The following is a 27,712-nucleotide window of genomic DNA, read 5'->3' as shown; positions in this document are numbered from 1 at the left end:
CCAGCTGCACCCTAAGAGCTTAAAGGTCTGGATGTAAAGCTAATGATTGTAAGTTGGAGATGAATAGAGGACTGACTGCTCAGGCAGAAAAGCAAGCAAGCAAACAATGGAAAGCCTACATGAGTGAGACTACATGCCTTCACCTCGTTCAGCCCATCGTGATTTCAGGTCAGACACGAGCTGCTTTTCAGGGGAGCGCAGCAACGTATTAACGTGGTAAAACAGAACCATAAACTCATTAAAAGAGAGAAAAAAAGGGGAAACCTTGTTTTCGTTTGCCAAATGCATATCACATGGCAAAGAGGGGCTCAGCACAATGAAAGAGAAGGAAGCTAACAAGCCACTGCTAGTTTCACAGCCCTAAAACCATATGTAAAAGTGGGTAACTTGATTCCGCTACACCCTTACCTTGGCAGTACTGGGATGAAATTGCTTTTGCAGCTAGGTTGCTCAGTGGTACCAGTTGTGATCAAGGTCATAACATTTCCCCCAAACACCCTCAGTATTGATTCTTCATTCTGTTTTGTTTTGAAAATGTTACCAGTACACACTAGCTACATATCAATATAATGAAAAACAGGGGGATGTCAGGCAAAGCTGTTTGTACCACACAGTACTGCTGCTTTAAGAGCTGACTGTGTAGCACAGGGAATCAGCAGTGTGCAACAGTCTAGAACAAAATGGTATACAAATAAATCATTAAGCTTTTCTAGGAGGTGGACAGGACATTTTCACCTAGGCTGTAATGTGTGTCATCACATACAGAAAAAGGATAAACAGGCTTGGACCAACCTGATGAAAATTGATAGTGACTTACACATCGCTATTCAAAACCAGTCATATCCAGATTAAGGCAGCCTCAGATAGCAATTATTCCAGAATAATCCGACATGACACTTTCCAGGCCTTCCTAATTATTAGTATGCATTGATTGGAAAAGGGCTTTAATGTGCTGATTCAGAGATTCCATGTTTGTTTGCTGAATAACTGGAGAGGAAAGACTTTCAAGTTTGTCTTTTCACATTCGCTTGGTCCTGTGGCCTATGAAATACAAATATGTTCTTGTGGAAGATCCTTGCTGTAGAAAGTCATCCTACAAATTTTAGCTGGCTATTTTGGTCTGATTAGTTATGTCTTTGCAAGAAAATATGATTTTATCTTGAGGCAGAATTTTCTAATCCAATAAATCCATTAGGATTTTTTGGAAAAAAAAAAGTCAATCTCAAAGATTGACTCAAAAAAAAATCTGAAAGTTAGTGCAGTTCTACTCTGTTCTTCTCCCAGAGAATGATTTTATTTTTTTCCCCTGCTGAGAACAGCAAAGGAAACATCATAGCATCAGGACATGTTTCTAAATAATGTGTCCGATGGGCATTAGGCAACCAGGAGGAATTTGAACTTTCAAATCCTAAGCATATGGATTATAAATCTCTACCAAGTCCTAATTTTGCAGTATTTGCCGTCTTGGGTCCAAATTTCTCAGCCTATATGATGCCATGGTATCGGACAGCACATTTGGAGCATAGATGGCAAAAGGCAATTAATTTTAAGTTAAATTGCTGTCTTGACTTGCCATCACGGCACCACCTCTGAACTCCCACTCTACACCTTTGCACCAAGAAGAGGAAGGCTGGAATCCACCCTTTTGAAATTTCCCAGTGCTAGAAAGGACCTCAAGAGGTCATCTTCTTCAAATCCCTTCAGAGAAAAGGGATCAGTTATACCTAAACCACCATACCTAAGCCTAAATGCAAAAGTCTGTACTGATTTTAATTTGACTTGCACCTTGTTACCTTGTTATAACATGTTCATAAATCTCGTAGCTAGCTTTTCCTCCCTTATATATCATTTAAATCTCATTTGTTGCAAAGCAGCCTAGTTTCTTCTGGCCCTTCATCTCTTGGACTCAGGTGCTAACTGACAACCTTCAAGACCAAATTTTACAAACTGGGAGGTCATTATCATGTTCCTTTCTTCCTTTCCATTTTATTAAATGAAGTAAGGCTACTTCGTTCTCCTTGGCCTTTTCTCCTTGGCCACAGTTGTTAGAATCTGATCATTCCTGATGCCTTCTTCTAGATTATCTCCAATTGGTATACATCTGTCTTTAAAAGCGATGCCCCAAATTGGATATAGTACTTCCACCGAGGCTTCTCCAGTGGCAAGTAGAGCAGAATAATTTCACTCCTCTGTCTTACATCCAACAGTGCTCTTAAAAACATCCCAGAATGACACTAGTTCTTTTGCAGCAGCCTCATATGCATTTGTCGCACATTGTAAACTTTAGATATTTTTTTCTGCCCTATTGCTACCTGGCCCATTTTACATCCTCAGTACCAAGTTCCCAAACTCCACTGTCCTTTGCGAATCAGCATTTTGCTGGTTTCAGATGGAAGATGCTCACCTTGCTTTGTAATCCTGTGTAGTCTGCCAAATATTGCACTTCTTCTTAAGGAATTCATGTGCTCTCTCTGCTCCATCGGTCACATCACTAGTGACAGCATTGAATGCGACATGGTCAAAAGCAGATATCCCTGCCTGAAGTGCAGTCCCGGGCTGACCACAAACCATTATTATCTACAGTTCATCCAAGGCTTTTCACTGCATTTAAGTACTAAAAGAACTCCTTTGACAGGAATAAATAAATTATAACTTCAGTTTCAGTATGAACTCAGTTTGGTTTCCCTGCAGATGGAAGGAAATTTCACTCAGGCAGTTCTATCTCAAGTTGCCCTAATACAAGTGTTATTTTGAACAAATCTGCTGCTTCACCTGAACAAAAGGAACATTTTACATTTAGCGTAGATAAACACTGCTTTCATAAGTGCTCTTATGCTCAGAAAACTGTAATTGTTGGAAAAAACTATGGGTGAATTTGGTGTGTCTATGATCTTGAAGATCTGGATCTGGCAATGCACTGAGAGACAGTGGGTATACAATGTGGATATACTTGGTATAACCTATCCTATATCATATAGCCTATACGAGAGAGAGAGCAGCTTTCCTCTTCCTTCACAAACACTTTCTAGAGCTATGAGGCTTCTTCCCTCAGTTCAAGACACGATGCAATTCATTAATTTTTTGCAGATTAAAATTTTGGTCATCACTGTTAGTGAATCCTTGACTAAGAAGAAAGGATCAGAGCATGATATACTGCTACATATATTGCTCCTTTCCTAATACTTTACAACTATGGGTTGTACAGAACCTCTGTTAACATTAAGAAATCAATACTTGGTGTTTAGGGGTAAACGCTAGTATTAGGACACCTCAAAAGGTTTTCCCTCTTTGGTCAGTCATTCCTTGATTTAGCAAGAGCAACCTTTCCTATCCCTGATTTCTCCTAGACATCCCTTTAAAGACTTGCAATCTGTGAGAGTGGAAATACAATGTAAATGGTATCTTTGTGCCTTATTCTATTGTGGCTTTTTATTTACTCTGGAGGACAGTCTGGAATTGTCTATGCAGCTGCAAGAATGAGTATGCTTACAGAGAGGTAGCCTTTAAACAGTAGCTTAAAGCATTACTTTGTGTGATTTTGTTCCTAGTATTGCTGTTGCACAAATCTGTAGACATTTCTGTCAATCCCTCTACCTCCTAAATTGTATTGTGAATTAAAGTAATACAGTGACCCTGGCTGGTCAATCATTGTTGTGACCTTTTTCAGTGAGTCTGAGACTACCTTGGCTCCCACAACACATTATAAAAGCACTCAGAGAGACACGGACAAGAGGAAATGCTGTCCAGTTTTTTGAATGTCCAGTCATTAATCAATTACAAGGTTCAAGTATTCATTTCCAGGGAGCTGATGATGCCCTGAGTTGCCTTTTGGTCTAATTGGCATTGAAACTTTTCAGTACATTACAAAATTAAGATGAAATAATCTACTTAATCTGAGTACATAAAATCAGTGACCACTTCTGGCCCTGGTACAAATAAGGAGTTGTATTATTATGAACAGCTAAGCCTGCATTAAAGGCAAGGGGAACAATTTATTAACGGAAAACAGGCACTTCCTCAGTGGTACTGTAGGAGCTGATGTACTGTCCTCTCTAGAACACAGGTAAGACTGGTATCCATTTTGTATTAGCCAAAGAACTAAATTGTGAGCGTAGGGTTTTTCACTTCTAAGAAAGGGCTCACACTTAGATCAGGTAACCACATCAATACAAAGAATTTAACAGGTCTGCTGGTCTGAACAATTCTAGTGTCAGGTACTGATAAAAATAGTCCATAGAGAAAATATACCTTCTTTTTACATACCTATTACGTAAGCCAAATGTTATTTCTCAATAAAGCCTTTTTAAACATGATGCACCCAGCTGATTAAAAACAAAATCTGCCCTTAAGGAAAAAGGGGCTTTTCACCAAGAATAAGATGCAAGGAAAGGCAGATCAAGGGAAGCTTGGAGCTGTCCATGGTAAAGCGAAGGAGAATGAAGCCACCTTGGTACCTTGGGGCTGGCAGATCTGGAGCTCCCTTCATCATAAGCACTGTTTCACTTCACCTCAATGCATCATGCTGGTGAAACCTGAGGTTAATTATTAGATTATTCTAATACACATCAAAGGCTTTTAGAGGCTCCTGAGTCTTCACAGTTTAATATGTTCATTTCTCAGGTGCAAGTGGGAGAAATGAAAACTAATTAAATGATTTTTTTAACTTTTTAAAAAAAAAAGACTTTAGAAATTATCTATTATTTTCAAACCCCACTCATTGAACCATCTCTGTGAAACTGCAGAAGCTGCAAAGTAGTGTTAAAAGGGACATCTGGAATCTAATAATTTGCATGGTTTGAAATTGTGGATCAGTTGACATTTGAGTATTTTATTTAAAATGTGATAGCATCAAAACTTACCTGGATATTCCTCAGGCCAGAGCAAGCACACACTGGGGTCAATGGACAGCCTTCCAGATAGTTTTAGAAGTCACACTTCTCTATTTCCAACAGGTCAGCAATCCTCACCTTTATTTAGATAAAGAATTTTTAGCTTTCTATTCCAATACAATTTCAAAGGCACAGATCTCTGCTTTGAACTTCAAGATGTCTTACTAACCACGATCTACTGACAGTATGACAGAAAAAGAATTTGGGGGTATAAAGAAATTAAGTGCAGCAACAATAATAGAAATTTTCTCTGTTGTCTTTTTATTAGATCATATCAAGGGTGGCAGGGGGAAAGGGTGCCCCATTTCATTTCAAGAAGAAAGAATTAATCAGGTCAAAGTTGTCTTCTACAGGAATGTAAAACACAGGTGTGTTCCTCTGTGTTTCTGGTACAAAATGTAGCAAAGGGGCTTACTTGATCAGCTGCAAGAGCTGAACCAGAAGAAATTTGCTTAATCCTGTCCTAGTAGAGTGATGCACACTGTAAAAGGAGATCTAAGGAAAGCACAGAAGCGGCCTTCACTTCAGAGTCCACGCACCCACAGAAACCTGGATCCAGGTGGGTTTTTCCTGAAATAACAGGAGGCAGACAGAGAAGCATGGTGGGCCACACATACCTTAAGTTGCTTATTACTAAGGGACACAGACCTCTATGAAACAAATCCGGGAAGGGCAGTGGATTGCTGAATCCTGCTTCAGTCCATGGAAGACCACTGAATTTTGCTGTTCTTTTAAGAAAAGGGGATATTAAAAGAAAATATTCCTCAGGGCAATGCAATATAATTACAGTTGATGTTGTTTGATAACTGCAAAATGAATTCCGCAGTGTTTCACCTGCATTTTGCACTATTTTTTAAAATGTTGACAAAAGGTTTTATTATTACTTATTACTAGTTATAGAGGAGAGAGTTAATTCAGTTCACTAAAACTAGCAAAGAAACCACACAGTCTAATTCTTAATGAGAATTTTTTTTAATTTTATTTACTGTATCAGGGCAACTATGTAGACATAATAATCCGTGGTAGCTCTGAAGGAAGCTGTTGCAACAGGAGTCTCTGAAATGAAGTATCTCCTCGTCTATAGGTGGATGTGAAAGGAGTCCTTTACAGGCAGTGAGAGAGATGTGAGAATAAACTACTAACTCATTTAAAAAAGAAGCCTGAAACGTGGCTGGAGCATTGAGGGTGGGGAAAGGGTATCAACTCAGCATTTCTGGACACTGAATAATTACAGTATTTTATCTTGTATATCAAAAATCAGTATTCATCATTGAACATCCTGGACGTAAAATATAAGTGAAATCACAAAAAAAAACCCTAATCTAGGCCAGAAATATATATTAATTAATGTGTTACATCGTAGCCTACACTGTGTATTTCTTTATTCTAAGAATGGATCTGAATTACATTTAAAAAAAAAAAAACAACTTTCACGTCCTTTCACATACTTTCACAGACTTCTTGCTTTCTTCCTTTAGGCATAAATGATACTCTATTTTTTGTGAAAGTCTATTTTTTTCTATGAATCCATCAACATTTTCTCTGTAGCAAAGACCTTTCCACCTTAGGTCCCTACATACGTCAATACATTTCATTTTAACCCCTAAGAATTTCAGCCTTATCTAGTACAACTGTGATTTCCCAACTTGGAGTAGACATTCTGGATCTTGATCATATTCCTGTTAGGTTTTCAATGTTTTGTATTACAAGCAGGTTAAGAAGAAATAATTATTTTAAAAATCCCCTTTGAAATGTAATTTCCCTCTTTGGGGCAGGGGAGATATTTCATTTTTATGCTTTTATGAATTACAAAATTTAAAAGTGTTTACTTGTGCTACCTGATTGCAAACTAATAAATCTGGAGATCAGCTAGCAATCCTGGCATATTTTTTTGTTCTAGCGTTAAAAGTTCTGTCTTCATAATCAGCTTGTGAAAGAGGATCACTGACTATTATGAAGGAAAATGTAGGGATTTGAATGCAAAGGCTGTGACACCCTTTATATATATATATGTATATATATGTATATATATGCATATGTATGTATCTCAGGGGATTATAACACGGTATTATAACACAGAAGAACATTTATTTTTTTTTGCTCAGGTTTCTGGAACCCAGGGCTGGAAATCCTTGTGTCTATCCCTTGGGCTAGATATGAGTGACTGTGAAGCAACTGCAGAAACCCAGGCTTCAGGTCACAGATTTATTACACATAGTGAATGCGCTCAGGCCTGAGATGGGACCCCAGGACCTCAGCCATCTAGGCTGTCTTTGTAAATGTATCAGAACAAATTATATCATCTTGGTTTGGACAATCTGCCCCCTTTGTCTCTGCTTTATTTAGTTGTCGGTCATGCTGCCTCCTATTATCTTTCTTGCAAGTCTCTCCCCATCCTTGATGCCTTTGAAAGGAGCACCTGCCTGCACCATCTATATTCTTCATTCCCAGAAGAAGTAGGAAGCCTTCATGACAATCAGGAATAACTCTTTGTTCCAAAAAAACTCATATCTTCCCCCAAAGTGTCAAGAATTTCCACTAGCTGCAAAACATACATAATTATAGAATAGTTTGGGTTGGAAGGGACCCCCCTGCCACTAAATCATTTTGCTTGAAGTCTGATCCATTCTGGCCTTGAACATTTCTAGGGGCAATACTTGGGGCATCCACAGCCTCTCTGGGCAACTTGTTCCAATGCCTCACCCCTCTCAAAGTAAAAATTTCTTCCTAATACATCAGATAATAATATCAGATTCCCAGATCACCAAGATCTTTCTGAATGATGTACCACATGTGAGGACACTCAGCATGTTTCCTAAATTGCACAGGTATTCAAAAAATATTATAGCTTTGTTCTCAGGCCTATAGAAATAAGCAGAGGACTCATTTCCTCATCTGAACAGACAAATATCCATCAATGCCTCAAACACTTCTCAACTGTTATGCTTCTAAACAACCTTAAACTTTTGGATAGTGCACAGAGGCATTTTATAGACAGACAGGCAACTGAAAATTACTAATAAGTGATTTCTACTGATCACACCAGCAAACAAAATATGCTCTTACTCAGTTGGCAATTTATTGCCAGAAAGAAGCATTAAACTTGGTTTCTGATTCAGTTCCTCAGTGGGTGTATCTCCAGGTGGAAATCTCTTCTATCTCCTTTATGCTACCAGATATGGCTATATGCTCCTTTTTCACTTCTAAACCTCTCATGTTTGAAAAGTGCTTTAGTTATGCTGAAAGAATAGATTCTTTTCTGGAAAATGCTCTCCATTATTAGTTTGTGCGGTAATCTTTGAACTGTGGAAGAAGTCGTCATTGCTATTGCTCTGACTAATGAACTAAAGGCTTAGCCTGAAAGCATTTTGGCAGACAGGTCTGTATCCTTCTTCTCTTCCTGTAATAGTTGTGAAGGAACACCTTGTGCAAAGATTCACAGTATCCAGAGCTCTATATTCCTGTACACAAAAGGGAAAGTATCTAGGGAAAATACCGCATCTCAAAAGTAAATATTGTATAAAAACTCAGTTACCAGAAATGATAATTTGGTCCTCACCTGGTATCTATTGAACAACGGTGATTTGAATGACATGCCAAATCATCTACAGCACAGAGAAACAGACTGAATGCAGAAGTGTCTGTACCATTAGAAATTGATTTGACAACTACGTCAAATACTTTTGGCACTAAGCTTCCTGTGGGTTATTTTCTGATTGATCTTTTGGCCATCTGTGACTGTTTCCCTAACTATGCTTATTTTGGAAGAGATTTAATGCATGCTTTGGCTATCATAAATCATTCAAATTTTTTCCTCCACGTGAAATATCTGCTTATAACATTTGGGTCAGCTTTGATTATTCTTTCTCCCTCTCAGGTAGCGTATGCTGTTGCTGAGCAATAATATTAGCCACAAAAAGAGCTCCTACAAACCAATCTTGATTTTTGAGATGCCAGATGAGAATGTAATTTGCCAGAAAAACCTAGTCCTTTGGTTTATATACATTTTTGTGCAGTATACTTTTTTTTTTCTGCAGTATGCTTTTGATCTCCAAGTTTCTTTCAATTCTGTTGAGTTACTCATGCTAAATAGGCGGTTGCAGCAACTTTTGCATGCTAATGTGTCAGATATTGATGCTATTTACATGAGATCTCATTTAAGAGCTTAAACACATGTCTTACTGTTGCAGCATTTACGGATTCAAAGATGGCAAAGAGAATGGCATTATGTCACTTACCATCCTTCCTTGCTTTGCTGTGTGACAACACAGAGCAGCAGCTTCACACTTATTTTATACTCTTTTTTTTTGACTAAACATACTGATAATATCAAGTTTAGTTTTATTTTCTGGAAGAAACCTGTGCAGTCCCAAAAGAAATGGATTTAGCAATTTTCTCTGTCTTTTGAATCTTGAAAGAGGTAGAAGTAGAATGTCTAAGAAAGAAGTTTGGAATTAACTAGCAGCTAACAAAAGTATCCACAAAAAACCCTCAAAGGATTCAGTGGTTTTAATTAAAAAAAAAAAACCACAGCTACTTTCTTTCCAAACTCAGTATTACTCCCATGGTATAATGGGGGGGGGGTCATAATAATACTTTCTCTCTAATCTGTTGAAGAACCATCCAGGAAAGCAGATCAGGTGAAATGTAAGGTGGGGAGAGAAGTTTTCAAGCCCTCTTTAGTCATTTCAACAAAGTGAAAACAATATAGCCCCCTCTTTTTTGCCTTTGTAGATCACCTTTAAAGGTTCCTGTTGTCATTAATTCAGATTAATTGTGGGCAAGCTATTATCTTTATGGACTCAGGATGCTGGTTTCAGACTTGCAGTCCCTAAGCAATGATGTACATCAAGTAGTCTTTTATTTATTTATTTGAATGCTTCAGCTCCTGAGACTCAGGCCTGCCCAGCATTCTGACAATCAGGGTTAATTACTGTAATGCTTCCCTGGCAGGTCCTCCTTAAAACATCTTAGCAATATCGTAGTTGATCCAGGATGATGCTGATTGCTACCTGTACAGGACTTTGTCAGCATATTACTTCCACTTTATGCAGATTTGGCACTTGCAATTTGAAGTGCTCAAACCAATTTTTAGCACAGATAAGCAGCTTGAAAGACAGATTCTTTGACAACAATCAAGCCTCTCATCCATGGCTTTCTCGGGTACCTTCTTGTTTGTTTGGTAATCAAAGACTTATCTCACTGAATACCTTATTGCTTCATCGGTCTGAAGGCAGCACAAAACAGCATCTTGTTTCTCACTTTGAATATTCATGTGAGGTAAGTCTGAGTTTGAAGGATTTTGTAGTTTGTCTCATTTTAAATGCCATAACAAACAAGTCTTAGTCTACTGACAGGAAGGGTCTTCCTGTTCTTTTCACTCTTTGTAGAAGGGTGACTTCTGCAAATGGACACAGCAAAACTCCACTACAGAAGACAGACAAACATTCCTTTGCTATCTCCACCTGTTGGTTTGTCTATGCAATATCTCAGAACTCATGACCAGACCTCTAGACTAAAACAAATCCTGACTGACAGTAGACAAAGTGGGTGAGAGACAGCTCTGCTAAGCACTGGCATACTGAGGGGTGTAGCTAAAGCACGTGGGAACTCACCTGCTGTGAACCAACCCACTAGGAAGTGCTCAGAGGATGTACCGACCCTGACATAGAGTGACAGCCTGCATCTGAAAACAAGAGTGGCAAGGCTAGTTCAGCTGGACATATCACAGGCCTTTCAGACAAAGGCTCCGTGAAGGAAAAGTTTCAGGTTTCATGCATCTTGATGTTGACAGCCCCGATTTAGACACCTTAGCCCTTTATTGGTAGGAATAATTTGGGGTTTTGAAATAGGCTGTGGAAGCCTGTGAGGCAAGAGAGGATCTGCCTAAGCTAATCAGTGCGGAGTGCTGAGCAGAAGTCAGAGGGTCAGGTTGACACAATCTAGAACATCTGAGGAGTGGCTCTAAATTGTAATCTATAAAAGCAAGCCACTAGGAAACTCTTCCAACAGCTGGTAATGGCTAAATTCATCACTGACTGAGGGTAAAAGAAAGTTATTGTTGATTGCATTAAGTGTTTCTAAAGTAGTCCTTTTTATTTAGGGAAATGTCCACCTCTTTAATTGCTTCTTGATTGCTTTAAACCACCAGTGCTCAAACAAGGACTGAAGCTGCAGTCCACAAGTAGTACCACTGTAAGCCTCCAACCTTATAACTGCATTTTTAAGCTATTCACATAATTATATGCACTATAACGCAAGTAATGCTATCAAGTATTAAGCTTCAGCCCAGGTGAACTTATACTAAGCTTTTCTACAAGTGACCTGTGAATAGTCTTGGTAGTTAATTTCCAGCTTATAAAATTCATTTTATTGCATTCAAATCAAAGAAATAACAAAGGATACCATTTGACCAGCTGACTAAATAGTTAGCGTCATGCAGCTTTTCAGTTACAACAGTATACCAGATCAAGACATTCAGTCAACTGATAATTTGACTTCAATGACATTCAGTGAGTTAGCTAAAGCTGTAAGAATGAGCAGTGAGGAAGTTGCATGAGAAATTGCTAAATATATTTGTGCAGGCAGAATAATATACACCAACATCTCAATCTAGAGACAAATGGATCTTGGCTGTACCTGTGAGTCTAATTGAGAACAAAGAAAATGTTCATTTCATGGTGCATGTCCATTTCTGAGGAATTAAATGTGATGATGACTCATTTTTATGCAACAACAACAATAAAAACTGTCTTATTTTTGAGCACAGCTATGATGTGGAACTGAAGAATTCAGGCTCAAATTCTCAAAAGAAATACACCCACTCCCCGAACCCAAGGCTGTTATTCCCAACAAAAGTTCACGGGCTGTAGATGCGTAAATCCTTTGAAAATACCAATTTCAAGGTCTAGAGACAGTTTTGATTTATATTGAATGGAAGTGATGTGATTAAGTCCCATTTATAGACAACTGCAGGTGACCGGAAATGTTCTGGGGAGGTACTTGGATACATTTTAGACAGCACAAGAGAAATTCTGACAGTAGACTTAAGTAAAACAGAAGGTTGGCCAGGAGAAACATCTATGATTTTTTTCCCCCCAGTGTTATATGTAGACAGAGAGAGATTCATAACTCATTTTTTTTAAAGTAGGGCACCATTTTACAGTCAGCTTCTCCTACCTTTTATTAAGTCAGTTCCCTCCTCACCATGCCAGGCTAAACTACCTTTTTCTTTCTTTCATTAGTCACAGTTTTAAGACAGTTGAATGTTTAAAATAGCTTGTACATGGGATACGCAAAAATTTGACACACAGCTTATTCTGATATTCTACAATATATGTGGAAGTATTATACATGACAGTATCATGCCACCATAAATGAGGTTACATACACTGTAAGTATATAAATATCCTAATTAATAAGGCTGATTGTACCAACAGTATTTCATACCCAGGAAGACACTAAGGTCAGGGGGAAGTATCTACCTTGGTTCCAAATAGAATATATATCATATTGGCCTGTTTTGTGGCGTTCTACAGTAATATAAGAGAGAAAGAGTCCAGAAACACAAAGCAAATATTTTTGACCTAAAGCGTTAGTGGTTACCTACTGAACACTGGTGCATGCTCTCTTGTTCATGGAAAAGGTTGAAGTAAAACATCTTACATAAATGTAAGAAAAATAACCTAATAGGCTTCTTACAAAGTTTGCAATGGGCTAAGAGTACATAAGCATTTGCCACAGATCAGCTGTTTGCTAATCCAGTTCCTGCCCTCGTGTGTATTTTTGAATCACAGTCTACTATAAAGAAATTTTTTAAAAAAATAAATTATCTCTACATGTAATGGGAGCTTGGGTGCAAGGGAAAAAATCTTGGAAGGGAAGGAAATAGCATTTGCAGAACTAAGCATTGACAAAGGACTGGGAAAAATCACATTTGCTATGGAACGAAGAATGAAACTCATGCAAAGATCTAGCATAACCTCACAGTATGACCTGAATGTAACAGTCAGGTTTTTTGACTAATACCTTGATCAAAATATGTCTGCTTGCAGTTGCTGCCTTTAGGAGCACTGGTAGGAGCAGCCTGAGTCATGTAAGTGCTTCGCTGAAGTAGCCTGTAACCTCCCTAAAAATGCTTTTGAAGACATAAGATCACAGAATAATTGAGATTGGAAGAGGTCTCTGGAAGTCTTTAATCCAACCTCCTGCTCAGAGTAGGCTCAGCTATGACATCAGGCCACGTGGCTCAGGGCTTTATCCAGCTGGCTTTTGCAAACCTGCAAGTGTAGATGTTGCATGGGCCCCTAAGCTGCCTCTTCCACTGCTGGACTGTTCTCAGGGTGAAAAATGTTTCCTTATATCTCATCTAAACCCCTCTTATTTAAATGCATCCTTACTGTTATTTTTCTCCCTGCCACAAACTCCTATGAGCAGCCTGGCTCTATCTTCCTGGTCATCTCCTTGTTGGTACTAGAAGGCCGTGGTTAGGTTCCCCAGAGCTTTCCCTTCTCTAGAAAAAACAATTCCAGGTCCCTTAGCTCTAGTCTGTAGAGTAAGTGCTCCAGTTGCTGGCCATCGTGGTGGGCCTCCACTGAACTTGCTCTATTTGATCAATGTTTTTATTGTCCCTGGTGGCCCAAAACTGGATACAATACTGTATGTGCCATCTCAGTAGTGCCGAGAAGAAGGGAATGATCACTGCTCTTGATAAACTGGCCATGCTGCTCTTGATACAACTCAGGCTGCCACTGTCCTGCAAGGATAAATAAAGCACCTCACTGCAATACTGGTGACCCTGCTTATGAATCAACAATCCTGAGCTCAGCCCTGAGTTCAGCTGACAGCTCCAGACATGCTACCTGGTGGCTGAAAAAAATTACCTTTAACAGCTTCTGAAGTGTGCAGTCTTCTTTAACTTAATGCTAGGGACAACAAAGTACCACTTTCTTTCCTCTGACCATATGTTATACTTTTGCCTAACTTACCCCACTCCTACAGTTTTTTTCCTGACCTGGCAGATTGTAAGACCTGGCACTTTTTGGAAGTCATATCACATGAAGTCTACACCCAGAACATGTTCAGAGGTATCTGAGGCTGAAATAGAGCTTGTTGAACTCAGGAACAGAAAACATGCATGCTGCCCTGAGATTAGTGATTTATTTTAAAGAACTAGATGCTTTTCATAGGTTCAACAGGAGTTACAGCTAAACCAGCTTTGACTCAATAATAGTCTGCCTGGGATGCAAGGTGTAATACCTCACTTTAAACTGTCACACCTCCTGGAGCCTGAGCTGTCCCTACAGCACACAACAGTCACCTCAGTGCGGTGTGGGCATATCAGTAGTTCGTATGAGATATATGTCGAGTGTGTTGTAATGCCTTCTGGGTAGCTGCTGGAACTAAGAATGAGCTAATATACTCTCTCCCTCTGCCAGACTTATTAGTTTAGAATGAGTGCTGTGAGGACTACAGCTACCTGTCTGCCAATACAGAGATTTGAGTTTTGCAGTTGGCTCAGGGAATGGGTAGAGTGAGATCAAATCTACCTGAAAAAATACTCTGTAGATGTAGCTTACCACAATCTCTCCAGTAAATTAAGCTATGCTGCCTCTACTGTTTTTTCCTTCCCAATTAATGATAAGGTTTTTCTTATCTTAGAGGAACAAAGTGTGTTTTCATATGGGGAACTGTATTCCTTTAAACCAGAAGCTTATCCTATAATATGGTTTCTCTTTGCCCCTTTTACAGACCTTAGAGAGCTCCCTGAGCCAAAAATCACAAAGTCCCCTGTTAATTTGAACAAATCTATATCAGAATTTTAAAAAGTTGCCTACTGAGGACTGAACTCTTCCTGCGCTTACATCCATGCAAGTATTGTGCCTATCATCTCCCAAAATCCACAAATACCCACCAAGCTGATATGAACTGTAGCTTTCACTTCCGCACATGCATGGGGACATGTCTAGTTCTTGGAAGCTGTTAGGCAGATTGAAAGGAGGTGAGAGAACATAAAAACGGTGTCAGTGTGTGTTAGCCTGTTACAGTAGGTCACCTACAACACATGAGAACAGGACTCAAGAGTAAGCACTAGCTTCATACATGACTAACGCTTACAGGTATTTTTGCAGAAATGTTTTCTGGCATTCTGCTCATGATGGGACAGCTCCTCCTGGTTTACACCAGTGCCATGTACACACAGAACTATTTATCCCTCAGAGTGTTTTAGTTAAAACACGAGGCTGATGTAATTTAAGTATTTGCTAGAAATTGCATGAATCTGCTGGCACATAACCCCAGTCTTGTGTGAAAATAATGCAACGTGTTTCTATTTCTTGGAAGAAAGTCTGATGTGAACTGTAACTTTAAATAAATAAATAAATAAATAAATTCTTTCTTATAAGCAGAAATTCCAAAGATACCACCCAAAATTGGGCAGAAAACTCCTTTTCCTTCACAGAATATAGTTGTTACCAAAAACATACTGTTTTCAGTGGATTTCATTCACAGAAATTTTATTGCAAATTTCATGAACTTTACTGTCAGTGGAGAGGAAGAGCTGTTGGTTGGAGCTTGTTAATGAAACAGGACATGTACTGAATAAATGCTGAATATTCAGCTGAATAATTGTTATTTCATGACCATAGGATCTAAATATGTCAACACAAATATTATAGCACGAAGTAAAAGGAAAGCATAATAAAATTCAAGTAGTTCAATGAATAGAAAGTAATATTGAAGCTAAAGGGCATGCCAGTTGAAATAAACAAATGAAATAAAGCCATTTATTTCAGTGCAGTTTTGGTTTGTTTTTAAACTAGATATTATTATGTGTAAAATAATTGCAGTTTCAGAAAAGAAAATAGATATTTGCCTTTCTCAGTGTGAAAAATAGCATATACAATAGAACTTTCCCAAGATGTTTTTGAAAGCTGCCGCTTGTTAAATCTTTCTTCGTCTTTCTAAATAAATTCATTGACTCTGGAAAGTACCCAGCAGTGTTTAAAAATCTCACTTCCACTGACTCCAAACAGAATTTTGTCATTAACCTCATGGATAAAAACTTTACTTTGCTTCTGAATATCTTGTCCATAATAGCAAGATCATTTTACGACTACATGTCCATAACTAACTGCTTAGTAATCATCCTCAGTCTGAAAAAAACCCTAACTGCGCTCCTATACTGCCACAAATATTTCAACTTGTACTTGCACATATTAGTGCTCTGACGAGCTTCTAGTGCATCTCAACATTCTTTCTGGTTTACATGCAGTCATAAGCTTGACTTTGAAACACTGAGTGCTTGCAAGAGATTGCCAAGAAATAATTGAAAGGCTAAGAACTCTGCATAGTGTGTTCTTCACAAAACTTTTTGAAACCGACAAGAAATCTGAGAAAATCATGAAGCATTTGATGAGCAACAGCAGACAGAGACTTATTCTATCAAATTAATTTTTCTGGATGGCTTTATTAGCTCTGTATACAAACAATGTGAAAGTAGAAAAAGTAGATGACAAGTAGATGTTGAGGTTGGTAATAAGTTTTCAAATATTTTGGAAAAAAGGAGGTGATGTTTCCAATACAAATAGAGATGTCAAAGCATTTTAAAGCATTACCAGATGATAAAAATATAACCAATAAGAAGCTTTTCAGAACTTGTCTTGACAATGAAAAGGGAAGTAGAGAAAGCAGGATTGTATTTGTCTGCTAGTTTCCCATAGGAATACATAAACGTTAGTTAAAGAAGAGCCTCTTCCCTCTAATGCCCTGCAGCTCTATTAAATTGCTTTTAGAAGGGCTAAGTTAGGCTCTGTATGGCCTTCTCTTTCAGAAAAATCATCTTACTTCTACATCCACACTGTAACAGATTTTCCATTGTGAACCAGAACTGTTAGAAAAATGTTTTCTTATTAGTAATTTTGGACTTGTACCCTAACGTATAAAAAAATATATTGAGAGATTTGACTTCCATGATGAATTGTAAATATAGGATTGTTTTGCTAAAAGTACATGTAAAGAAGTAAGACAGTCCAGGAAACGGCAAGCCTTTAAGGGCCATTGTTATTCTGTATTTAAAGTATTTCCAGACATAGCATATTTTAACCATAGTTGGATCTCTGTGGCTAAGTACCTGTCGATATGTCTTCTCGATTTGGGAGGGCAAGAATATTGCTGCCCTCATTCCCAGATAATGTTGCTTTATTTAGTGTTCAGCTAAATGTTCTTGTAATTTTTCCTGAGAGCAGTACTCTACATGATAGTGAAATATATATACCATTGTTTACATCTGTCACTCTTCCTTGAGTGTCTTCCACATGTGTTGTTGAGAATTTCAGTGGTTCACCTTAAACTTGGTCTTGCTTCCAGATTTTGTAACCTCAATAGGATCAAGTGTAGGACTACAGTTAGCTAAAATTCATGCCTGAGTCAGCACATGGAAATTCCCTCTGAACTCTGGGATTCCTGCCAGCATTTTCAGTACTGCTTAGCAGCTTCCACGAAGCAACTTAGAGTAAAAACATCAGCTTCCAAAGACTCTACCTCTCTCAGTTTTTGCAGATCTTACAATTATTTTGTACAGAGAAGAAGCCCACAAGCTATAAGAGCTGATGAAACAAAAAACTGGAGCAGACGTAAAGTCTGTGTTTCTAACAATGTGAGATTTGCATTTCTGTTTTTCCTCTAATGCTTCTATTCATCTTAGATCACCAGCTTTGCTTTCTGTCTTATCCATTATTCACACTGACTTGGCATTTCTAACATGCTCCTATAGGGACAAACACTCACACTACCTTCAGGGCTCATTCAGCCTCTTTATAAGCAGTGATAACTGCTAAGAGTAGGCAAGAAAGAGGATTCACCAAACACCTCTTCCCTACCAGAGAAAGATCTCTTGTAAGTAAAACCTGCCAACTCTTTTAGTAATGCAGCCTTATTTATAAGCAAACTAGCTGAAAGCATTTTTATTTAAAAAATATTCATAGAAAGGAAGAAGCATCTACTTTTAATGGGAATAAATATTCAGGAGATTATTTACTCTGTATCAGCGTTTAAAAGCCTTTTTTATTATTCTCCAAATAAACTAGGGGTTGAAGGAAGGAAGAAAGGACATGGTGTTCACAGATAACGTGAATGTAGTTTATCTCCTAAGTATAATGCTCTGGTTATCATGACAAATAACACCATGTGATCTCTCATATGATGAAGGCAAAAAATAGATGCTGTGCCCATGAGTTTGCACATTTAGCGCAAGTTAGAATTTTTTTTTTTTTGATGTGACAAATACAGACCGTGTGTATTGGTCCTACATGGTCTCATAAATAGTTGCTGTATCCAAATACTTGGCACAGGGAGCATTAACACTGGAGTAAGTTAAAGTGTGCCCATTTGATCTTATAGGAAGGCTCCATTTTTCATTTTGTCTCCAGACAGAGACTTGCCCAAAAGTAACCACCTAAAATAGCACCACAGAGAAGTATTATTTCCCACCCAGATGCTGATTCTCCTTCATCACAATAATCAAGCTAATCTCAAAGGGTTCGTCTAGAGATGAGATGAGTATCCAGGCCATGATTTCCTTCTTTATTAAATGGGAATCAAATCTATACACCTCAGAAGCTGCACCCTGACAGCAGGATCATGGGAGAGATACTTTCATAATTTTTATCCTTAGAAAGCCATAAATAAAGCTAGAAAGTAAGCCAGTAAGAATTACTTTCTAATCTAGTGATCAAGACAACCCCTTCAGACTGCAGAGTCTATGAAATAAGGAGGGCCGTCCTCAAAGGTTCACATATTCTATAAGGCAAAATGCATTAAGCAGGTCTTCTCCTTCATCAGCTTTGTCTCCTTAGGCTGTACTATTATGGGCCTCTTACTCTGCTTCTATAAATTTTCAGTGATTGTATGGACATTACAAACAAAGATGGTTCGAAACAAAGACAAACATTGGTAAATTCTTCTGTTTACTGCCCAGGAATATATGTGGGAGGGTGTTCTGGTTTCAGCTGGAATCAAGTTAGTTTCTTCCTAGTAGCTGGTATAGTGCTATGTTTCTGATTTAGTATGAGAATAATGTTGATAACACACTGATGTTTTTAGTTGTTCCTAAGCGGTGCTTATACTAAATTAAGGACTTTTCAGCTTCCTATGCTCTGCCAGCGGAGTGGTGTGCAGGAAGCTGGGAGGGAGTATAGCAAGGACAGCTGACCCAGGCTGGCCAAAGGGATATTCCATATCATAGAATGTGATGCTCAGCATATAAACCAGGGAGTTGGCTAGTAGGGTGGGATCACTGTTAAGGGACAATGTGGGCATCAGCTGCCAACTGGTGAGCAATTGCATTGTGCATCAATATTATTATTGTTATTGTTATTATTATTATTATTATTATTATTACTACTACAACAAAATAAACTGATGTATTCTTCCTGGAACTGAATGGAAAAAATACAATTCCTGAGCCCTAGAAACTGAATGCATACCCACCTCCTCAGGTCTGCTGACAAATGAGTACATACCATACTTCTATAGCAGCTCAATGATTTAAGGTACAGAAAGCTGTGAGAAGTAACTTTTACTTCAGAAAACAAATGTAACATTCCCACTGGGTTTGGATGCAGAATGGGAGGAGTCTGTAGCAAGAATGTGGAACAGTGTGATGACACTGCCAGCCTGACTCCTTCTTAGCAGGTTATATTGCATGACAAGGTTGTAACTGAGGTGCAGAGCAGGATCTTTCAATAAAACACCTCTGTAATTGTCTACTTATGTGTCAACTCCTGCAATCATTTATTTCTTTGTTTTTTTCCTTCTCTACTACTGTCCTTTTTTTTTTTTTTTAGCTAGTTGTTCTTTTCAGTTCTACATATAACCTCTTCTCTACTCATGTCTTTCAGTTTTTCTAATCCAGAGGCTTCTCCAGGCAGACCATATTCCTGGAGCAGCTGAGACTTACAAAAAATGTTATTGTAGTGACTCTAGTTGTCATGGCAATCACCCCAGAACCTCTCCCTGTTCTTGGGCGAGCTTGTAGAGGTTTTTTTCCCCCAAAACTCTCTGTGTAGAAACCCTCAGAATAGATCTTGGGGTTTTTTTTGCAACAAGTATTACTGCCCAAACAGATGTCTACTGTTTCCTTGAGTTGTTGACTGCAAGCAGTGCGTTGCAAAAGAAGTCAGCTGTGGCAGTAGTGGCTCAAACCCAAGAGGTTAATGATGCTGAGGTAGAAACTTGCTGAATGCTGTCTAATCATGCATACCACCCTGAAAAGCAAAGGTAGCTAGGAACTCAAGACATTCTTCAATTTCTGAAACAAAGTAATTTTTGTGTTCAGTATTTCCATTCTGTATCAGCTTTTTTTAATAAACACGTTGGATGTTTGCTCCTCTCTGCTCCCATGACACCATCAACTTGAAGATTTGGAGACCTGTGGTGGAAGAAAGAGGAAACACTGTACGTCTTTAAGAGCCCTGAGTAGGGCACATCTGAATGCCTGTGGTGAGGCTAGTGAGGAGTGCATTTGGCTGAAAAATCATACAGTAGCCTGGAAAAAAGTCTAGTAAAAACTATTTTGGCCAGAATCTGTGGAATAGAAATTTCTGCAATTTTCATTTTAGAAAAACAGCCTGTATAACATTGACTTCTAGCTGCATGGATTGTGTTTAGAAGATGGAGAAGTGGTAGAAGACAAGGACAATTGGGCACACTAAGAAGTCCACATAGGTCTGAAATATCACCAGCCATTTATTACCTTGAGCAAAATGTGCTTTACGTTTTCATAGCTCATTATGTTTGTAGTACAGAACAAACTGCAGCCAGTCCTGTCTCTCTGCATTTTTCTCCATCTCAGTTACAGGCTCAGCATCTGCTTGGGTTTGCAGCTTCTGTCCTTTGTGGGCTGCTTCAGAGTTTGTGCAGAAAAGAGATGTTAGTGCTCCTTGGCTCTTTCATCTTCTCTGGAGTGACACCTTCTAGTGTTATCCGTGTTGTGATGGTGCTCTTGAGGAGCAGTGAGGAGTTCTAACACCACTAATTATTTGAGGGACCATTTTTTTTTGTAGCATTGGAAACCATTCTGGGAGCTTTATCTTTGCACCACCTTCTTTAAAATATATTTGTCCATGCTGCCATTTCAGTTATTGCAGCAGAACTAGTCCATTCCTTGTCTCTGGTTTCTCCTTAGTTTCTGCTTGGCTGTCAGCTTAGCTTTTATAACCTGAGGATATGAGCTAACCTGAGGAAAGAGTATTAGGTGCAGGAGAGTTGCAAAATCAGCATTCATCATTCCAGAAATCAGTGGTTTAAAGTCCTCCTGATTCAATTAGCAGCAGGAGAATTGTTCAAACCAGGAAAAAGTAACAAACGTCTGCTTGCATTTTGGGGACTACTATGTTTTCATCCCATTTCTAAAAAATATGTTTGTCCCAAAGCACGTGTCCTTTTCAAAATGAGCATTCCAGCTTTCTTAAATACTCTAACCTCTGGCATTTTTAGGAAAATAAAAGATGTTTGAATTTTGGATGTTTTCAATTTTCAAAAAATTAAACATAAGAAAATCTTTCTAACCAGTCCATACAGCATCCTCACATCTTTGTGGAACTCCTAGCTCTCACAGGGAAATTATTCCCATTTGACTGAGAGGTGGTAGCTACTTATTCCTAGTTCAAAGTAATCGGAAATTTGGTACAGCGATACACGGTCCCAGCAACTCACCTCATATGAATGTAAATACATGTGTCTCTATGCAAATACAGCAAAATTATATGATGGTCATATATCTAATCAAGTAGTAGAGGAGGGGAAGAATACATGGCGTTAGGACAGCCGTATACAGTTACATGAAACACCTGGACATACACTAGAGGACAGCAGCTGAGTACAGCTGGATGGAGGGTGGCAGTAGCAAACTGCCAGAAGACTGTATGTGACTGGCAGCCCACCAGCTGCCCAAAAGCCATGGGGAAAGAGGGTGGTGGATGATGACGTAGGTAAGACAAATTGTAGGTAAAGACAGATCTGAGGTTTGTCAGCTATTGCATAAGTGAAGTAAAATGGCTTCTTTAAAGCTACCAAAACACGCAACCTCGGCTTATAAAATTAATGTTAATCCTTCCACGGTCTCTGTGGCTGCGGAGCAGCAGCTTCTTAAGGCATGCTGACTGGGTCACTTGAGATCTTCTGTCTGTATCTGTAATTAATATATTTATAGCATGACCAGTGCTACTGTTTACCCATTTCTTTCTAAAGGGGGTAAATCGAATGTCCCTCAGTAAAATGCATGGCTATCTGTCTCCAGATCAATCTCTTTCAGAAGAACTAAATAGAATTATTTTAGTAAAACTGCATAGGGAAAAACACAGGGGAAGGAAATGTAGTTTAAGAAGCAGCTTACATTTCATGAGACATTATGAAGTTTGTTCACTCTTTCTTGTCATGTTAGAGAACAGTTGTTGCTTAGATTGAAATTGGAGGTCATAAACTTGTTTTGATTTTGAAATGGAAAAATAGATACTAAATGGAGCTCAATACTTAACTTAATGTTTCTTATATCAGAAAAAGTCTAAAAATTCAAAACCTATTGCTTTTTATATTTTATTTCTAATCTGAGTCATCAATGTTTGCATCTCAGCAAACCAAAAGCTGATGTGAGCCAAGATGGCCTGTTTTTACACTATTAGACTGTAAGAAAATACATTATGTACATTTTTTTATCCCATGATTAACCAGTCTCAGAAGCAGGATAAGCATAAAGATTTCATTTTAATCAGTCTACTTATTGTCATATTTTCTCCCCATTTTGGAGGGAAAAAATAGCAGTTTGTGCTAGACAGAAGTTTATTTTTTTTCCCTTTCCATTGAAGAAATTCATGTTAGTTATTCTTCTGCACCTGCCTAATGGGGCTGAAGTAATTCAATTGTTATATTGTTGTAGATTGTTGCTTTGTGTAATGTATCACCCCTGCTGTTTCACTTAAAAAAATTCTATACTCCTCCATTATTCAGCAAGACTTAATGATTATTCCAGCATTTGTATATACTGTACCGTTGTTTTGTTTTTAATTGACTTCACTTTTTTAATTAAGTACATTGGTTTTAACAGTGTTGCTGACATGCATGGTTTTGTCTTCATCAGAATTTTCTTCCACTTACATTCTGTATCTTTTGACAATTTATTTAGGTCCATTTTGCAGGAATAGATAGAAGGGCACTCTGTTAAGTCCATCATCTCATTGCACATATACTTTTCTAATAGCCTGAAAACTTTGAAACATTCTGAAAATATTAATTTAAAATGTACACTGATTTTAATGGTGCTTTCACTTTTTTGTTTGTAACAGAAATTCTCTTATTGGGATGGGACTAATTTATCTTTTATGCAAATTGGTCACTTTATTTTTTAATTTTGAATTGATCATGAAACTTCACAAATACACTTTAGAAGTTCATTTGAGTTAGCTTTACTTTACAGCTTAAGAAAAAAAATCAAAAAGCTGTGTTGTTAGGAGGCATTAATGCAAGTACCAATTAGATTTCTGAAATAAGATCGGTATTGCGTGATTCATACAATGAAGCGTTTTTATCTTTACAATGGGTAGTTTTTCTTCTAAACTTCAAACAAGTTTTTGTTAAGTTCTTGGGCATTGTTTCTGCAGCCATTCGAAACAACTTAGTTAACTGATTTGTTGTAAACACTCTCCCTTAAAAGCACGGCATTTCACAGTCTTTCTGCAGAATACATTCACCTCTTTTTCTCCTCTGGCCCCAAAACTTGAAAATATGTTTCATCACTTATCACAGCACAGGATGGTAAAGAAAATGGGCATTTCTTAATTTCTAATTAAGATTGTTGAAACAAAGTGGTAGACATTGCAGAAGCCGAGAAATCACTCAATGAAAAAATGAAAGTAAATCAGAATAAAACTATTCTGTTGCACTATTTGTACAGGTTTTAAACCCAAGTATGGCTTGGTCCAGCTGACAGATGTCTTATTTTAGTAAGGTATTTGAACAAGGGATGCCATGTCTGTTTGTCAGTGAAGTTGGTATCAGGCATAGCAGAGGCAGCCACAATCCCCATACCTTCATTTCTGCAAAACCCGTTGACCCAGTACTGGCTGTGAATGAAACATGACTTCTTTCTCCCTGGAGCCGTGTTCATATCTCCTGTCTCATGGCATATCTGCCTGTGTACAGTTTGCTCAGCTTTCATTCTAAAAATGGCATGACTGAGAGACAACCCACAAAGTACCCACAAAGTCTCTTATTAGTGATTTAACAAGCCAGTTCCTATGGTCCAGACTGAGCTAACAGCACTGACCATTAGAAGAACAAGGACAAAGTGAAAGACAAAGGAAGAACATCTGTGTAAAATAAAGCACAAAGCATACCACCGAGTAAAATAACAACCAGTGTTTCTATACAGCTTTCCTCCACCTTGTTTATGTACATTCAACATCATATTTCACACACAAGAAGAGATTATTGACTCTGAGCATTTACAAGCTATAATTCACTTTACAAACTGCAAGATTAGCAACTTCTCTCCACCATACTGGTGCATCCCACTTCCTCCGGATTCTTCTCTTAAAATGTTTGAGTTATGAGGTTTTAAATTATAATTTCTAGCTTTCTGTGCGACAGAAAATAATATTTAGGGTATTTTTAATTGTTTCTGAAAACTCAGATTCTCATCTACACAGATTTGCAGGACCTCGTGTTTCATAAGGTAAGTTAAAATCCATGTGATTACTGACAAAAGATCGGTCTCTTAATGCTGTGTGATCACAAACATGGGGGCTTTCTGGACATAATTTCTGTTCTACTTGCAAAATTATGTATCTCTTAAAGCTGTTAACCTGCACTTGTCAATAGCTGAAATGAGCTAGTGCCGTTTTACACATACTTTAGAAATGGACCAACAAACAGTTTAAAACTGCAAGATACCGAAACGTTTCTTATGCAGCAGAAATGACACACAGATAGCAAGACAAAAAAAAAAAAAAAAATCTCAACTATGAATATTTGCTAACTGACCAATAAAAATCAGTTTTCCTCAGCAAAGACATTAATGTCTGTCTCAGGAATTTGGGGACAAACTTGTATATACTTAAGAAAACCATAGCAAGGAGACTGGAAATGGAGCAAAACCAATCTAGAGACTGAGGGAAAAATCTCAGTGAATAACAATAAGAGGATCTGTGAGAGGTGGCAAATGGTGAAGTATAGGGATGTGGATGAAGACCTGTGGGAGACCTTACAGCGCTCCAGCAACTCAAGGGGTGGCATCAGGAGGTTAGAAAAGAGAAGATGTTCCTTAAGACAGCAAAGCAGAGAGAGAACCAGTTCTTCTGAAGGAAGCTGAAGGAAGCAAATGGAAAGGAATAGTCCGCTTCCACTGAATATGCAGAGGAGTTCAGATTCTTTGATCCTCCATGCCAGCGTAATTTTGAAAGACCTCCAGGGAAATGTAAAAGAAACTGAAGTGTGTTTCTCCCTCCGCTCCTCCCTCAAAGAGTTAAGAATCTGGGGCCTTTATACAATCCAGCTTTGCAATCACTGCCTGCCTTTTCCTCCAGGAATGTTTTGAGGTGGAGTTAACAAATTCTGTACTGTCATTGTGTAAACATTAAGAAAATATTGTGATTTGATTTAATGTTCCTTCTGGAGCATGTAGCAAGGCATTGGTGATAGGCTGTGTTCATTTCCTTTGCTTCATGGCTTTGCAGTTTCCTTGGCCTTAGGAATATGAAAGTGAATGTCAGGTATCGGCCTGCAAGTCCAGACACTGACCTGACAGGCTTAAATATTAAAAAATATTTATGCAAGCAAAGCTTGTAACAACAGCAAGACTTCAGGCTTTCTCCTTGAAAGGCTGCTCCTGCAACAATGAATCACATCAGGAAAATGAAAATAGAGAGCGCACTGTCAATTATTCAGGTTGTTGCACTGATCATCTTGTATTTCTGAAACATTTCTCCTCATACCCAACTCAACAACTTGACAGGGCCATTGCATTTTCATTTAGATGTCAGGGCTTCATGTGCAGAAGCAGGTGGAGGTTTGGGGGATAGTCTAGGAGGGGCTCTGCAGCGGCAGCCAAGGCGTGCTGTCCCTGGCAGTGCCAGGGCAGGGGACTCAGCACTAATAACCCCGGGCTGGGGTGCAGGCTATGCTTTCAGGCTCCTGCCAGTGTATACCTGATTTGGGCTGCCCCACAGACATCCCTGCAGAGAGCAGTGTGAGCCGCTGTTGTGCCGCAGGAGGAGGTGAGGATTTTGAGCTGCCTGTTTTCCCCTGCCAGAACAGGGTGTCTCAGACATCTATGCCTCCAATCAGCGAGCTACGGTCTCTAAAGCTGTGCCCATTTGATGCTCTGCACAAGCCAGGGCAGCCAAGTGATTGTGAGCCAAACTGAGGGAGCCAGCTGCCACCTAAATCTGCAGAGCAGAAAAGCTGTGAGTTCCTCTTTATCTTGCTTTTGCTCAGATGCAGTAGAGCTTTTCTCCTTCTCCACCCCTAAGCACAGCTCCAGACTGTGCTGTTAGGTCTCCTCTATAGACACAGCAGGACTGTCCTCTCCCCTCCCCTACAAGCCACCTCGGGTCCTACTAGTCCTTCCAGTGCTCCCAACCCTTGAACAAATTCCCATTTTTTTCCAAAATCTGTCTTAAGGAATATCTTCTCTTTTCTAACCTCCTAATGCCACCCTTTGATTTGCTGGAGCACTGTAAGGTCTCCCACAGGTCTTCATCCACATCCCTATACTTCACCATTGCCATCCACTCCGAGGCTTGCTGGCACTTCGGATACTGCCAATGAGCTTGGAAACAGACATGCAGCACCAGGAAGCAAAAAAAAGAACGCCACAGCTCCAAAACCTCAAGCATAAAGAGGACAAGCCTTCCTGTGTTAAATGAAAAAAAAATGTCCGTGTGACTTCTGGCTGAAATATCAGTTCAGTGGGCAAGAAGTCTAGATCATGAGTATCTATCCAGATGGACTTATCAGGAAAGCAAAACAGCAACTCAGCGGCACAGGGCCACAGGAAAATGTTAAAAGCTGAATAAAAGAAAAAGAAAAACCTACCCCATGAAGATTCGTTCAGCTGGACTTGCAGATAGAATTCAGGAAATGCAGACTTTAAAAATTATTTTAATACTGCTTGAAGTTTAAATTACAGCACAAAATTTACTATGGAATTGCTTTTCAAAGATAGATAATTATATACTGCCTGCATCTCTCATATTTTTGTGTGTTGATAACTTAACACTGTTTTGTTATAACTTGATCGTTTTCCTGGAATTTTATTATTTATAATTTATAATGCTTTTATTTCATAGAAAAGATATTATACTATTATGTGCTGGACTGAATCATATTTTTAAGCTTCAGCAATTTGCAGTGCTTACAATTAATTAAATACAATGTATTCAAATAGACAAATTCCAAATGGCACTGAATGATATTTTAATGTTAACTGTGTGGTTTATGGACTTATTTTCCTTGTATGCACTTTAAATATTTTATTGTTTTCTTTTATTATTGCTTTTATGTGATTTCAAAACAATAGATTCCTTGGTCCACTGTCTTATAAATTATATCAACATGCTATTGCTATAAATATTGCAAGTAAATACTGTATCTCTGTTAATATAAATAGATCAGCATTTCATTTATAGTTTACAATTCTATTACCATCCATTAGACTCTTAGACACGGATAATTATACCTCAGACCCTTTTTTTCACCCATTCAGCTAAAGAAAACTTATAAATATTATGCCGTGGCTTCTATACTATGTTTAAACAAATAGGTTATTATTT

Source organism: Cuculus canorus, chromosome 2 (assembly GCF_017976375.1).
Source record: "Cuculus canorus isolate bCucCan1 chromosome 2, bCucCan1.pri, whole genome shotgun sequence".
NCBI classification, from domain to species: domain Eukaryota; kingdom Metazoa; phylum Chordata; class Aves; order Cuculiformes; family Cuculidae; genus Cuculus; species Cuculus canorus.
Note: the sequence above shows the minus strand (reverse complement) of the source record.